This window comes from Pristiophorus japonicus, chromosome 2 (genome assembly GCF_044704955.1).
Source record: "Pristiophorus japonicus isolate sPriJap1 chromosome 2, sPriJap1.hap1, whole genome shotgun sequence".
Lineage (NCBI taxonomy): Eukaryota > Metazoa > Chordata > Chondrichthyes > Pristiophoridae > Pristiophorus > Pristiophorus japonicus.
Genome location: NC_091978.1, coordinates 351,363,184 through 351,378,983, shown reverse-complemented (window position 1 = coordinate 351,378,983; position 15,800 = coordinate 351,363,184). Strand labels below are relative to the sequence as shown.

Below are 15,800 nucleotides of genomic sequence, written 5' to 3'. Positions count from 1 at the left end.
TGAGTCATCCGTTGGCTTCGAGCCTGAGACATGCTCTGATAGAGCCTATATCCAGTTCACTCTTCAGAAAGAGGAAGCTCGTGTGGTGCCACATAATATATTCCAGTAGCGGCAGTACAGAGTAAGGGTTGTCAGTTATGATCACTGGGTCTCACTATCGTTTACCTTGACATTGGGCAGAAGAAAGAACACTCCAGATCATAGGAGGCGTGAGTCTGTTTACTGGAGTGATTGGCGACGTGAGTCCCTGTTATGTATGTAATAACTCGATAGACTGAATACTGTAAACTCCTTTAGGTGCAAACCTGGCTCAACTTTATTTGGGCCCAAAGTGCCTGCATTGCATGGTGGCTTCCTTTATATACCCGGCCCGCACACACGTGCGTACAGCCCAATGTCCTCCGACAGTGGTGGCTAGTAACCCCAAGCATACATACATGACAACATCCCCCTTCAAGATCTTAGTATCAGTCGTTTTACAAGTTAAGACGGTCCGGGGCTTTCCACTCACGAATTGATCGTCTCAGTTCAACTCCAGTTCTGGGCGAACGTTCTGAGTCAGTTATGACTGGAGGCTGGGTAGCCGATTTGATGGAAGTGGCAATGACCATGTCAGATATTGAAAGTCCAGATTCATTGATGACGGCGGAGTCCTTTGATGAATGAATAAATGTTGGTTGGTCACTGATCGTATCTTCCTCAATTTGTTCCAGTTCATCCGTGGGCCGCAGCTTTATCTGATCAACATGTTTCCTGCATGTTTGCCCTTTTTTGAGCCTGACAATAAACACTCTGTTACCCTCCTTGGCCGTAACAGTACTGGCGACCCATTTGGGACCTTGACCATAATTTAGCACATACACAGGATCGTTAACAGAAATGTCGCATGACACAGCAGCACGATCATGATGCCTCCACTGCTGATTTTGACGTCTGTTTTCAACACGATTGTTCAAGTCAGGATGGACGAGAGAGAGCTTGGTCTTGAGTCCTCTCCTCATCAAAAGTTCAGCAGGGGAGACCCCGGTAAGTATGTGGGGTCTTGTCCTGTAACTAAGCGACATGCATGACAAGCGAGTCTGCAGTGAACCCTGAGTTACACGTTTCATACTCTGCTTGATGGTTTGGACAGCACGCTCTGCTTGACCATTAGAAGCAGGTTTGAATGGTGCTGACCTCATGTTTTATACCATTAAGTTTCATGAACTCTTGAAACTCCAGACTTGTGAAGCAAGGTCCGTTGTCACTCACAACGATGTCAGGCAGACCATGAGTAGCAAACATGACACAAAGGCTCTCAATAGTAGCTGTGGATGTACTGGATGACATGATTATACACTCTATCCACTTGGCATATGCATCCACCATGACAAAAAACATCTTACCCAGGAAATGACCTGCAAAGTCGATATGGATCCTGGACCATGGTTTGGATGGCCACGACCACAGACTCAGCGGAGATCCTGCTGGTACTTTGCTTAGCTGCATGCAAGTGTTGCACTGATGCACACATGATTCCAGATCAGATTCAATTCCAGGCTACCATGGGTGAGACATGGCGATGGCTTTCATCATGACAATACCAGGATGAATGCTGTGTAGATCACATACAAATTTCTCTCTGCCTTTCTTAGGCATAACAACACGATTGCCCCACAGTAAACAATCTGACTGAATGGATAGTTTGTCTTTGCGACAGTTGTAAGGTTTGGTCTCATCACACATTTCCATAGGTATAGCAGACCAATCACCACTAAGGACACAACATTTTACAACCGATAAAATCGGGTCCTGTCTGGTCCAGCTCCTAACTTGTTGAGCCATGACAGGGGTTCCTTCACTCTCAAAAGCATCCATAACTAACAGTGGATCTGCAGGTTGTGGTGTCTCCACCTCTGGTGTGGGCAAAGGCAGACGGCTCAGTGCATCGGCACAATTCTCGGTGCCAGGTCTATGGCGAATGACGTAATCATAGGCAGACAATGTCAGCGCCCACCTCTGGATGCAGGACAATGCATTAGTATTGATATCTTTGTTTTACGAAAACAATTAAATGAGTGGCTTGTGATCCGTTTCGAGTTCAAAATGAAGATCAAACATATACTGATGCATCTTTTTAACCCCATACACGCAGGCTAAAGCTGCTTTTTCTACCATGCTGTATGCTCTTTCTGCCTTTGATAAACTTTTAGAAGCATACGCAACAGGTTGTAGTTTACCCGACTCATTAGTTTGTTGGAGCACGCAACCAACTCCATATGACGAAGCATCACAGGCCAATACTAGACACTTACACGGATCAAAATGTACCAACAGCTTGTTAGAGCAAAGCAGATTAGCAACTTCCTCAAAACTTCTATCTTGAGACGCACACCAAACCCAGTTGTCGCCTTTTCTTAGCGGCATGTGCAGTGGCTCTAATGAAGTGCTCAATCTAGGTAGGAAATTACCGAAGTAGTTGAGTAGACCAAGGAACGAACGCAGCTCCGTCACATTCTGAAGCCTGGGTGCTATTTTGATGGCCTTGATTTTCGAGTCTGTAGGCCTGATGCCATCAGCAGCAATCTTCCTTCCCAGAAATTCTACTTCCTGTGCCATGAAGACGCACTTCGAACGTTTCAGCCGGAGTTCCACTTTGTCCAGACGATGTAGAACCTCTTCAAGGTTGTTCAAATGTTCGGCAGTGTCACGGTCTGTGATAAGAATGTCATCTTGAAACACGACAGTTCTAGTGATGGACTTCAGTAGACTCTCCATGTTCCTCTGAAATATGGCTGCAGCTGAGCGAATTCCAAAAGGACACCTGTTGTAGATAAACAGTCCTTTATGAGTCCTGATGCACGTAAGTTTCTTCGACGTGTCGATGAACTCCTGTGTCATATAGGCCGATGTCCGATCCAGTTTAGTGAACGACTTCCCACCGGCTAGCGTTGCAAACAGGTCATCAGCCTTCGGTAACGGGTACTGATCCTGTTTCGAAAATCAGAATCTTGTAGTCTCCACAAATCCTGACAGTGCCATCACCCTTCAACACAGGAACAATGGGACTGGCCCATTCGTTAAATTTAATCGGTGATATGACCCCTTCACGTTGGAGTCTGTCAAGCTCAATTTCAGCCTTCTCCCTCATCATGTACGGAACAGCCCGAGCTTTGTGATGGATGTGTCTTGCACCCGAGTCCAGGTGAATCTGCACCTTGGCTTCTGTGAAATTGCTGATGCTCGGTTCAAACAGCGGGAGAAACTTGCTCAGCACTTGAGCACACAAAGTGTCATCCACTGATGACAGTGTTTGATATCGTTCCAATTACATTTGATTTTTTCGAACCAATTCCTGCCGAACAGCGTTGGACCATTGCCTGGAATGATCCATATCGGTAGATCATGAACCATACCATTATACGACACCTTGACCACTGCACTGCCAATCACCGATATGATTTCTTTGGTGTAAGTACGCAACTTGGCCTTGACTGGACTCAGCTTGGGCTTCACAGCCTTAGTGCCCCACAGCTTGTCGAATGTCCTTTGGCTCATTATCGACTGACTCGCACCTGCATCCATTCTATCGATACTGGCACGACATTTAGTTTCACATTAACCATTATCATTTGGCTCTATGTCAGGAACGAATACAGTCCATACACTTCCTCCTCGGGTATCTTGGGTTGCATATCCAGGTCTGCGCTGTACTGGTTGTCATCATCCACGTGGTGAGTCGCAGCACACTTGCTCAGTTGTGGACACATTCGCTGAAGATGCCCCACTTTCGAACAGCCTTTACAGATGTACTGTTTAAAACGACACCGATGATGCTGATGATTGCCCCCACAACAGGGTGAAATCGTATTCGTACTTGTTGGCGGACTTTGAACAGCTACAGGCTTTGCATACGCAGTCGAGTAGGCCCTGCCATAAGCAGTTCTGCCATACGACGACACAATCTTGTTTACAGTACTTGCCGTGGAGCTCCGACTCTTCGATGATATCTGCCTTAAATTATCATCCGTTGTCATGCATGGGCAATCGCGATGGCCTTGCTCAAATCCAGCGTCTCCACAGTCAATAACTTCCGGAGAATCACCCCATGGTTGATTCCTATTACGAAGAAATCTCGCAGCATGTCTGCCAACGTGTCTTCGAACTTACATGGCCCAGTAAGATGTCTTAGGTCGGCAATGAATTCTGACACAACCTGGCCCTCAGAACGAACAAGCGTGTAGAATCGATAGCGTGAGATGATGATGTCTTCTTTTGGTTTGGTTTGTGTACCAGAGCACACAATTCCTCATAGTCCTTGTCCGTTGGACATGCAGGCGAGAGGAAATTCTTTATGCGGCCATAGATTTTCGGACCGCAAACAGTGAGGAAAACTGCGCCAAACTGCATCAGTAGCTTCCGCCATTTTGTTGGCCATGAAGTACTGGTCCAGGTGATCGATAAAATCTGACCAGTCCTCTCCCTCCACGACTCTCTCCAGAATTCCAGTGGTGCTCATTTTGCTGCGAAGGTTCTTGACTTACCTCGTCGCCAAATGTTATGTATGTAATAATTCAATAGACTGAATACTGTAGACTCCTTCAGGTGCAAACCTGGCTCAACTTTATTCGGGCCCAAAATGACTGTATTACATGGTGGCTTCCTTTATATACCTGGCCCGCACACACGTGCGTAAAACCCAATGACCTCCGACAGTGGCGCCCCCTGGCGGCTAGTAACCCCAAGCATACATACATGACAGTCCCAAGCGAATATCTAACATAATATCCTAAAACTGTGACAATGTGGCGACCAAATTAAACCTAGTATCCGAGTGTGGTCTGACTGGTGCATTGCAAAGCTTCAGCATGACCTCTGTAGACTTCGCCTCTACTCTTCTAGCTATATAATCCCAGCATTCTCTTAGCTTTTTAAATGAAATTATTAACAATGCAATGAAAATATTGTTCAGAAAATCGGCAAGTTTACAAATGATAAATAAAATAGGATGCTGAGCGAATAATGTTGAACAATGTAATGGCGTTCAGAAGATCTTCTAGGTAATTAGACCAGTAGGTGGCAGATACAGTTCAATAGAAGAAGATGGACTTGCATTTATATAGAGCCTTTCACGACCACCGGACATCTCAAAGCGCTTTACAGCCAATGAAGTACTTTTGGAGTGTAGTCACTGTTGTAATGTGGGAAACACGGCAGCCAGCTTGCACACAGCAAACTCCCACAAACAGCAACGTGATAATGACCAGATAATCTGTTTTTTGTTTATGTTGATTGAGGGATAAATATTGGCCATAACTCCCCTGCTCTTTTTCAAAATAATGCCATGGGATCTTTTACATCCACCTGAAAGTGCAGACAGGGCCTCGGTTTAACGTCTCATCCGAAAGATGGCTCCTCCGACGGTGTAGCGCTCCCTTAGCACTGTACTGGAGCGTCAGCCTAGATATATGTCCCTGGAGTGGGACTTGAACCCACAACCTTCTGACTCCGAGGCAAGTGTGCTATCCACTGAGCCACAACTGACACTGGGCAAGCTGATATTGGGCAAGAAGCCTAAATAGGGAGTATGTGTTAAATGGAAAAGTGGGACACCTGCTCATCGGGAGAGAGAGAGAGAGCGGGGTTATAGCGTATACTAAATAGAACAGTAAACATATCTCGAGGTAATAGTGTGTGTGAAGTGAAAGTGCAGCAACAGTGTGCTGATCAGCAGAGAGATCTGAAGGTTATAGTCCTACCTTCTATGTAGCCAATACTTTTGACTTGGATAAGCAACAACGTTGAGGAAATGAAGAGGATAGGTATGTGTGTGATAAACTAATATATCAACATCTACTTCAGCAGGGGATTGATGTGCCAAGCACTGATCATGGCATTTTTAGTGGAGTTCAGGTCAAAGCATCACCAGTGGGCAGCATCTGAACTGCTGCAATAAACTTCTCTTCAACTTTCTATCTTTGGCGCAGTTTTGGAATTCTTCTGGTATCTGACCTCAATCTGTTTCTTCCACCAAAGGCCCAGAGACAATGCTGCTTTCATGAACACCTTGGGGTAGATTTTCAACTGGCTGCCTGGGCATAAGGCTGGCATTGTGGACCGGCCAACCAATAGTCATGTTTATTGAAATCGGGTGGTTTCTATAACAGGCAGACGGTGCACAATGCCAGTTTTACGCTCGTGCGGCATCTACCCGCATGTGTGCACTTGTGCTGACACCAGCTTGTTGTTGGCAGGTGAGGCAGATGCCTAATGCTCCTCCGCACTGCTTGTCCTCCAGTGGCCTGGGGCGGCGGTGAATGAACATTTCACAGAACAACAACCTGGACTGCGGAATGTGATCCCAAAATATCAACTAAAAGCCTAAAATCCATTGTAATATAAAGAGGTTTGATTTATTCAGTTGCCTCAAGTTGATGACTTTGGTCATTGGACTTTATTCAGTGCTGTTTTTCAGTCGTATACTGAAAAACACCTAGTCGCATACTGTTACCAGCTTTTTGGGGGCTGTGTCAGCTTTTACGAAGCTGTTAGTTAGCTACTACAAATTGCCAGTCTTGCCTCAGATATTCTCTCGGGTACAGCGGTGCTAATCACTCTCTTAACGGTCTGAGCATTTTGCATTTAGGGGTGTTCCCATACGACTAATATCTAACTATACATTAGCATAACTTAGGGGTGTAACAACTGGATCCCCTTGTGATTTTGAACTCGATTCTTTGCTAGTGTGCTCCTGTGATCTTCTCAAACGTGGACTGAGAAAATACAGCAGAATGAGGCCAGTTTTGAATCATTAAGCTGTTTATTTAACAGCAAGTGAGCATATGTAACAAGATTCATGATCATACTCACTTACGAAAATGGTCACTGAAGGGCTTAATATGGCATGTGCGCAATGAGTTCGCACCGCATACCAAATTAATTGGGGTGCTCTGAGTGGTTCAGGGCGTCAGCCAGATACCAGTGTTAGGTCTAATCAAATGGAGGCATGGACCAGTTTCTAGGCCATTGTCTAAGTACTTTTTAAAACTTGTATCAACACACTTTAAAAAAAAAATCCAAGGAACTCCTTTTCCCAAAATAACATTTTATGGGAAAAATGCGCAAAAGTTCAAAATCATGACCTAGCTTTTCCTAATCTTACATGTTGGCAAGTTGGCATGCGATAAATCAAGCAGTGTTGATCAGGAACGAAATCTAGGATTAAATTGCAAAATCCATGATTCTGTCTCGAAATACTTAAATGTAATGAAAATTATAAATAAGGTGCTGGGATGCAGCAGCAATGGGTGAGAGATTGCACTCTGTCCTTCTGCTGCAAATAGCACTGGTCAGACCCCATCTGGAATATTGGGCATGGTTCTGGTCACTCAATCAATGGAAGGGTATTATTACCATTGATGTGAGCACAGGTATGAGGAGAGCATAAGGACGCTGAGCTAAGTTTCTATGGTAAAGAGAGTTTAAGGTGATCGAGTTGAAGTTCTCAAGGTTACAATGTCATTTTACACAGAAGTTGCTCACTGTGGTTGAGGTATTAGGGGAAGCTAGTTAAACCTGAGGAAGTTGGGTTGAACTTTCACCTATAATCAACTAAAATTGTAGAATAAACAGGCAGTACTAAAAAAAAAAGACTTGCATTTACATAGCGCCTTTCATGGCCACCAGATGTTTCAAAGCGCTTTTTACAGCCAATGAAGTACTTTTGGAGTATAGTCACTGATGTAATGGAAACACGGCAGCCAATTTGCACACAGCAAGCTCCCACAAACAGCAATGTGATAATGACCAGATAATCTGTTTTTTGTTATGTTGATTGATGGATAAATATTGGCTAGGACACCGTGGATAACTCCCCTGCTCTTCTTCAAAATAGCACCATGGGATCTTTTACGTCCACCTGAGCGAGCCGACGGGGCCTTGGTTTAACGTCTCATCCGAAAGACCGCACCTCTGACAGTGCAGCACTCTCTCAGTACTGCACTGGAGTGTCAGCCTAGATTTATGTGCTCAAGTCTCTGGAGTGGAACTTGAACCCACAACCTTCTGACTCAGAGGCAAGTGTGCTACCCACTGAGCCACAGCTGACAGTGTAATGATTATGAGGAACATTTCTGGAGAGAGAAGGGATTGAGGGCCTTGGTGAGAAGACAGCATTGATCACAAAGGATGGGCTTGTTAGCCTGATGGCCAGTTACTAAATATTCTCAAATTCTAAAGTAGGAGGGACTTCATCTTGCATCTAGCCTTGCCCTAGAGCTTGTGCAACATTGGATGCCCAAAGTGTAAAAGAACCATTCCTGGTACCAACATCCCTGTCTTAATGATTCTCTGATTTTCTCTGTGTGCATGTCTCTCAAAAAAAAAGACATATTGCTGTAGGAATTTCTGTTTTGTATAAATTTTAATTCAAATATTTTCTCAAGTGTCTGGAGATGCTACCACTGTACCAAATTTCTCCAAGAGTTGCCCCTTTTTTTTTGGAGTAAGTAGCTTTTTTTGGAATAACTTAAAATTCGCAAATTTCCCCATTTAACTTGCTCCAGTGTAAGTCAGTTAGTTAGGTTTTTTTCTAGTTTAGTTTGTTCTCTCCAAAAGATGGTGTGACAAGCACTTACGCCTCTTTTGGCCATAGAAGCAAATTTGGCCAGCTGAAAGTTACTCCAAACTAACTTAGGCCAGTGTATGTGGCCATTTTTGTAGGCACAGAAAAACCTTACCTACATTTAAGAAATCAGCACAGGTAGCTAGAGATAGGGCGGCGGGAGGTGGTGGGGTGGGGGGGAGGGGAAGGTGAGTTAGAGGATTCTAAAGCACTAAAGACCTTCACAACATCAGCACAACATTACAATATCTTCAGCACAACAGCTGCACAACATCATCAAAAATAAATGAAAGATAAATCAGCTACCTTGCCAACTGCAGAATGCACTGGCTAGCCCTCCCGCCAGAGCTAGGGGTGGCAAGCACGCATGACTGTAGGGTGAGGGATTTTTACTTTTTACAGTTGACCCTAAATGTTGCGTGGTCCTAATGGAACATGATTCAGTTTTGATGCAAAATATCGTTTATTGGAAATTTTACAGTGCACTTCAACGACAACAACAACAACAGCAAAGGAAGGCTGGACCCATCTCTCACCCACATCTTGGGGAAAGTGCACTTCCTCATAGGGTCGGTGATGGTGGTGGGGGGGAGCTGGGGGCCCAGCTTTGGACTGACCAGTGGCTGGTGCGTGGAGTGAAGTGGGAGTGGCATTTGAGTCTCCGACCTTTATGCCCTTATTGCAGAAGCCAACTCCCTCATGGCATCTGCCATCATCTGCACACCCTCTGAAATGCCCACCCTCACTTCCCGTCTTAGTGCAGAGATTCCACCCGACAGTGTCGCGACCTCATCACGCTCCCCATTGACAGCCGCCATGAGTGATCTTGTGAGGGCATTGGTCTCCTCACCCAATGAAACAACCTGATTAACCTCTGCTGAGGGCTGCATCTCAGGAGAACTGGTCGGCTTCTCCTCCCCCTCGCCGTGGGTCTGCCTAGTGGCACCCCTCCAGTGCGAGGCACAGGCTGGGCTGATGGGGCAGTGGGTGTCCCAACATGCATTTCCCGACCACCACTGGGACCCGCGACCTCGGAAGGTGTGAACCCATGCAATGTTGCTGAGGAGCTCATGGAGGGTTCTGTGATATGTCCTGATCCATATCACGGTCAGCATTATCCTGAGCACACATTTCCATGGACCCCTCCTTCCCCCAACCCCCTTGGTCTGGAGCGCATGCATCTGGATCCTCTGGTGGATCTTCAGGATCTTGAGGAGTGTCTTCTTCTGCAAAATACAACAGATCAGTCAAATGGTTAGCAGCACAGGAGGGGGCAGGATGGGTGGCATGAGTAGTCTGATGCGTAGTCGGCCAGTCAGCAGGTTGATTTTGAAGGGCGAATATGCATTTTAATGACTTACCCTGACCCTCGCGTGTGGTTCCAGCTTGTGCAGTGCTGATTCTTTTTCTGCTGGTGCGAGTCAGCAAGTCAGCAACCCTCTGTTCCAGGGGTGGCAGTTGGTGCAGATTTGGTGGACCTCCTCCTGTTCTAGTTCTCTCCCTTTTGTTCTGGACCAATTTCTTCTGCAAAGATGAAAATATTAATTTTCAAACATGGTGCGCTTCTGATGGGTGGGATACATACAGATGGTCACATTTTCAATTGCAATTCAATTTAACGATGAAGATATTACTTACACTCACTACTTGACCAACGTCCTGCCATTTCTTCTTGCACTAGCTTCCAGATCTTGCGGTGTTGATCCCTGCGGAGTATTCTTCTGCAACTAGGTTCCATCTTTTTCTCATTCCCTTGGGTGAAACTTTTGACGGACCACTCTTGCTGATATCCAGCTCCAGCCATTTCTCCTCGATTACAGTCACTAATTTCTCCACTTCCTCATGGAGGAAATTCTTGGTTCATCTTGCACGCTCTTGCGCCATTCGTCTATTGGACTCAAACGCGGGTAATGTTCAGAAATCACACTTACACCTCTCTTACACCTATCCAGCACTCCTTGCCACTCCCTCAGCCACACAAAAATCAATATTCAAACCTTACCTTTATATATGGTCCATTACCAATGATACTGAGGATGCTGTCCCGCACTGCGCATGCGCACAGACTGAACCGCCCATTGCGCATGCACGCACGCTCAAATGGTCATGCGTGCCTCTGCCGGCACCACACAAAACGCTGGGCCCAAGCCCCGCCCCCACGCGCCAGCCACGCTGAGCAAGCACGGCCAAAGCTCCGCCCCCCCTCCCCCCCTACAGGCTCTGCAGCGCCACTCCAATGGATCCGGACAACGAGGGAGCGGCCAAATTGAAAGGTTTTCTCCCCCACGAAGTCGGCCTACCACATCAAAATACGGCGCTCTAAGCGACTGGGGAAATTTGGGGCCAGTGTGAGGGGTGTGGTATAAATGTTAGTTGTTGTCGTAGATTCACCTGTTCAGTACCTGGGACAAGAATAGCTCGCCACCTTTATAGGTTTCAAATTCCTTCACCCCTCCGACCCCAACGAGATCTGTATCTTTATCATTGATTATCTAATAATTATTTTCATGTGTGAAGCAATTTCTCAGAACTTTGGACCAGGTTTAGGAGCATCTATCAACTTCCCCAGAGTAACGTTCATGGCTGTGAGCCAGTTTGGAGGGCGCTTAATTGTTTGGAGAATAATTACCGTTATTTAGCCGCAAGGCCGCTTTCATCATTGTCTTTTTATGAGCTTTCTGAGAGCCATGTTTTTAATGTGGAGTGGGTCTGTGGTTCTTTTTGAGCTATGAGCAGATAAAAGAGCAGAAGTGTTCAGCAACGTAGATTTCAGCACTGTTTCCAATCCTTGACTAGTCCCAGGGGGCCCAATAAATGATTTGCAGCCGCTCCTACTTGGTAAATAGTTCAAATCCATTTAGACAGGTTGTGTGGTAAGGCCTGTGTTCCAGAAGTTAATGTGTTTGCCAAAAAAAGCATGTTGGTATACTTAACAATCCCATCCTCTTCTCCAAGCAGGACGTAAGATTATTTGTTTATTTTTTAGTTCTGATGTGCTCTACCTATTGCAGTTTCCTTATCACTATCTCATTTCATGGCACTTTAGCCCGAATTTTAACTCCTGGCAGGAGTCGTGTGGGCAGGGGCCTAGGAAGATGGGAAACCATCTGGCTCTCCTCGTTGATACCTGAGTGATTTTAACTCTGCAAGGCCCCCCGCCCCGAACCTCACAGGAAGCACGAGCTGGCTGGCTGGCAAGAGTGGATTTTGGACAGGAGGAGGCCGTCCATCTGGTGAAACGGTTCCTGGCAGTCAGGTAAGTGGTTGAGAGTGGGTCGAGAGGACATCATGGTCAGGGAAAGTGGAAGGCAGCCTGGGGTCGGGGGAGCCCAAGGCTTCCTTTGGGAGTCCTCCTGGTCCAAAAGGAAACACATTTTTTTGTTACCCTTACCTTTCTGGACACGCTCCTGTTTGCCCCCAGTTTGGCGAGGCGAGGAAGCCATGATGGTTAAAATTGCAATCAGGTCCGATTTGCATATTTAAATCAGGACCCTGCTACCTTCAATGGACATTCAGTTCACCTGCTGGAACAGCAGGCTATAATTAATCCCGCAGGACAGTGATGGGGTCGGAGAAGAAAGAAAGAAGACTTGCATTTATATAGCGCCTTTCATGACCACCGGATGTCTCAAAGTGCTTTACAGCCAATGAAGTACTTTTGGAGTGTAGTCACTGTTGTAATGTGGGAAATGCGGCAGTCAATTTGCACACAGCAAGCTCCCACACACAGCAATGTGATAATGACCAGATAAACTGTTTTTGTTATGTTGATTGAGAGATAAATATTGGCCAGGACACTGGGGATAACTCCTCGGCTCTTCTTCGAAATAGTGCCGTGGGATCTTTTACGTGCACTTCAGAGAACAGACGGGGTCTTGGTTTAACATCTCATCCAAAAGACGGCACTTCCGACAGTGCAACGTTCCCTCAGCACTGCACTGGAGTGTCAGCGTGGATTTCTTTTGTGCTCAGTTTCTGGAGTGGGACTTGAACCCGCAACCTTCTGACTCAGAGGCGACAGTGCTACCCACTGAGCCACAGCTGATGCAAGGTTTCCTGTTGGGTTCCTACTGGTCCAAAAGGAAACCAAATTTTTTTTTAAAAACTTGCCTTTCTGGGCCTCTTCCGGACACACTCCTGTTGCCACCAGGTTGGCCAGGTGAGGAAGCCACTATCATTAAGGAAGAAATAGCGGGACATCTAGATAGGAATAGTGCAATCGAGCAGGCGCAACATGGATTCATGAAGGGGAAATCATGTTTAACTAATTTACTGGAATTCTTTGAGGATATAATGAGCATGGTGGATAGAGGTGTACCGATGGATGTGGTATGTTTAGATTTCTAAAAGGCATTTGATAAGGTGCCACACAAAAGGTTACTGCAGAAGATAGAGGTACGCAGAGTCAGAGGAAATGTATTAGCATGGATCGAGAATTGGCTGGCGAACAGAAAGCAGAGAGTCGGGATAAATGGGTCCTTTTCGGGTTGGAAATCGGTGGTTAGTGGTGTGCCACAGGGATCAGTGCTGGGACCACAACTGTTTACAATATACACAGATGACCTGGAAGAGGGGACAGAGTGTAGTGTAACAAAATTTGCAGATGACACAAAGATTAGTGGGAAAGCGGGTTGTGTAGAGGACACAGAGAGGCTGCAAAGAGATTTAGATAGGTTAAGCGAATGGGCTAAGGTTTGGCAGATGGAATACAATGTCGGAAAGTGTGAGGGGGAAAAAAACAGTAAAAGGGAATATTATTTGAATGTGGAGAAATTACAACATGCTGAGGTGCAGAGGGACCTGGGGGTCCTTGTGCATGAATCCCAAAAATTTAGTTTGCAGGTGCAGCAGGTAATCAGGAAGGCGAATGGAACGTTGGCCTTCATTGCGAGAGGGATGGAGTACAAAAGCAGGGAGGTCCTGCTGCAACTGTATAGGGTATTGGTAAGGCCGCACCTGGAGTACTGCATGCAGTTTTGGTCACCTTACTTAAGGAAGGATATACTGGCTTTGGAGGGGGTACAGAGACGATTCACTAGGCTGATTCCGGAGATGAGGGGGTTACCTTATGATGATAGATTGAGTAGACTGGGTCTTTACTCCTTGGAGTTCAGAAGGATGAGGGGTGATCTTATAGAAACATTTAAAATCATGAAAGGGATAGACAAGATAGAGGCGGAGAGGTTGTTTCCACTGGTCGGGGAGACTAGAACGAGGGGGCACAGCCTCAAAATACGGGGGAGCCAATTTAAAACCGAGTTGAGAAGGAATTTCTTCTCCCAGAGGGTTGTGAATCTGTGGAATTCTCTGCCCAAGGAAGCAGTTGAGGCTAGCTCATTGAATGTATTCAAGTCACAGATAGATAGATTTTTAACCAATAAGGGAATTAAGGGTTACGGGGAGCGGGCGGGTAAGTGGAGCTGAGTCCACGGCCAGATCAGCCATGATCTTATTGAATGGCGGAGCAGGCTCGAGGGGCTAGATGGCCTACTCCTGTTCTTAATTCTGATGTTCTTATGTTCTTATGTTCTGTTTCCCTGCACAGGCCTGGGGTTAAAATTGCAATCGGGTCCGTATAGTGTCACTGGTGCTTGATCTGCATATGTTAATGCTGCCTTTAGTGGGCAGACCTTTCACCCGCTTAAAACCAGCAGGTTATAATGGCATCCCGCAGGACCGCGGTGTGATCGGAAAGGGTGCGTTGCAGTTCCCCCTGTTTTCTGCTGGGCAGGCAGGGTTAAAATCAAGCCTCTGTTCTTTCCCCAGTTATGTTTCACTTTACTCTCCTTTATTGCAAATTAATTCAACATGAACGTGCACTATGCTCCCAGTGCAGTTCCAGTGATTGAAGCAGGGGTACTTTTGGTCAAGGGCCATATACCAAATGGGCTTTCTGTCGGGCCACGATGAGAAAGCCAGGATATAATGGGCCCTTGGACATTCGCAAACTATCGATAAATGACTTGGTGCAGAGTACTGGTTATAAGTTTAAATACCGAACCAGCGATGAATCGAGGAGAAATAAATGGCATCCTAAACAGCTGGACTACTTAAGCAGGCGGCCTAAAGAATAGCAGATGGACTTTCGAGATAAGTGATGGTAACGGACTTTGAAACAAGAAATGGCAAGCAGGTGCACACGATAAAAGGCTCATGTTCTGAGTGGAGCAGGAGGAAAAGTATTCGGGTGCACTTTTTGATCGTCACGGAAAGTTACCCATCAATGCGAAGCTCTCTGAGCTAATCAGAAGATCGGATTCATCTTCAGAGTCTAGCATTTATACAGGTCGCTGGTGAGGCCATAATCAAAATAATTTGTGGACCCTACCTTTAAAATTTCACTGCTTCAAAAGAAAGGGTCCAGAGAAAAATGGCAGCGCTATTTCTGGAATGTGATGAAGAGAGACAAGCAGAGCTGGACGTGCTTTCATTTGGAATAGAGATTATAATCCAGATCTTCAAATGCTGAGAAGCATTGATGTTATTCTTTAGATGTGAGCAGACCATCTGACGTAGACTGTGAGGACAGAATGAGAGGTGCCAGATTTAACTGTTTTCATCTTGTACTACGTGATATGAATTAAATATGTATAACGCAATAGCAAAACCATTCCACTAACACGAGTAGTTTTATAACCATAATGAAACTTTGAATTTTCACTAAAAATGAAACACTTAGACCGGGAATTTCCTTCAAGCTGCTCCACTACCCATAACTTTGCAGATACACAGGTTTCCACTGCACTTTCAGTGAAGTTACGGAAGCCGAGTAGCTCTGAGGAAACTCCTAGCCTTAGATTCTTCCTGCCTTGTTATGCCTACCATGGTACCAAACACAGCTTCCATCAGTGGGTAAACAAAAGTTACAGTATTCTGTAACAATTACTACATAGGATTACATGGAACATATGGCACAGACAAAGGCCATTAGGCCCAACCAGTCCACGCCAGCATTTAGGCTCCACTCGAGCCTCCTCCCATTCTTCCTCATCTAACTGTATCAGCATTACCCTCCATGCTCTTCTCCCTGACAAGGTTGTCCAGCCTCCCCTTAAATGGACCTATACTATTCATCTCAACCACCCTCTGTGTAGCGAGTTCCACATTCACACCACTCTCGGTAAAGATGTTTCTTCTGAATTCCCTATTTGATTTCTTGGTGATCATCTTATATTGATGGCCTCAAGTTTTGCTTTTC

At 45.8% G+C, this 15,800-nt stretch overlaps 1 protein-coding gene across 1 annotated transcript in view; it reads left to right on the top strand.

Moving 5' to 3' along the window:
* Positions 1–15,800, top strand: part of LOC139231646 (thrombospondin type-1 domain-containing protein 4-like) — a 672,439-nt gene that overhangs the window by 5,111 nt on the left and 651,528 nt on the right. The window lies entirely within an intron of this gene.